Source organism: Triticum aestivum, unplaced genomic scaffold (assembly GCF_018294505.1).
Source record: "Triticum aestivum cultivar Chinese Spring unplaced genomic scaffold, IWGSC CS RefSeq v2.1 scaffold259290, whole genome shotgun sequence".
Taxonomy (NCBI): Eukaryota; Viridiplantae; Streptophyta; class Magnoliopsida; order Poales; family Poaceae; genus Triticum; species Triticum aestivum.
Window position 1 is genome coordinate 1 of NW_025299770.1, and position 924 is coordinate 924.

Here is a 924-nt window from a genome sequence, read left to right on the forward strand (position 1 = left end):
TGGGCTCCCGCGGCTGCCCCTGTAGAGGGTCCGCCACCGCCGCTGCAGAGGGTCCGCCGCCGTGGAGCTTGACCGACCTGCTGCCCTCGACAACAACTTCAGGCGGAGGCATCCGTGCTGCTCCCACCCTGCTCCTACCTTGCCGCCCTTGACCAATACGTCCTCGGTCTGCAACCTGCTGCAACTATAGGCGTCTTCTTCAACTTCAGAATCAAAGGCTCCATTAGGTGAGCTCACATGACAATGTTTCCCTCATGTTCCTATATGTGTCTGATGCATCAGTTTAGGGATCGGTAAATGATTTTTTTAGAGATCTTTTTTACTCCATGAAGATGAAGCTCACATCTAGGAAGTTGTGATCCCTAAAAAAACTGTCTATTTGTGTATATTTGTTTTCTGATTAAAACTGTGTATTTCTTCATCTCATAAAATTGTAAGCTGTATATTTGTGTTCTGATCAAGAAATTGACTCTGATGCAGAATCAGAAGATGGTGAGGACTTGCAATTATCTCATGGAGACATTGATGATTTCTAGTAGTTTTCTTGTTGTTTGAGATGACATTTTCCTCAATGTATTTTTAAATCTGGACATTGATGATTTCTGGTTGTTTCCCTTTGTGTTGTACTTTCTAATTTGTCTAAAAAATTTCAGACCATCGCATCCCTTCAAGGAATTCCAGCGCCTGAGATTCCATGCATTGTTATACCACCACCTCCAGCTTTTCCAAGTTTAGCCACTTCGTCTCCGATCTGTTCTCCATAAGTGGTATGTACCTATGTCTTTTTGAATGCAATAGCGCCAAATAGGCCAAATGAAAACATAAAAGGAATATGTTGTAGTATATCAGCAAATGCAAAAAAACAAGTGAAAATTTCCCAGAATAGTAGTCGACATATGGTTGCACTTTGTTTTTTGGTTCAAT

General features: G+C 42.0%; 1 long non-coding RNA gene across 1 annotated transcript; it reads left to right on the forward strand.

Annotated features, from left to right (window-relative positions):
• The first annotated feature begins 17 nt into the window (after nucleotides 1-17).
• Nucleotides 18-767, forward strand: LOC123179225 (uncharacterized). The gene is made up of 3 exons (XR_006490204.1): nucleotides 18-227; nucleotides 481-492; nucleotides 654-767. It is a non-coding gene; the product is annotated as an uncharacterized lncRNA (long non-coding RNA).
• Nucleotides 768-924: the final 157 nt, after the last annotated feature.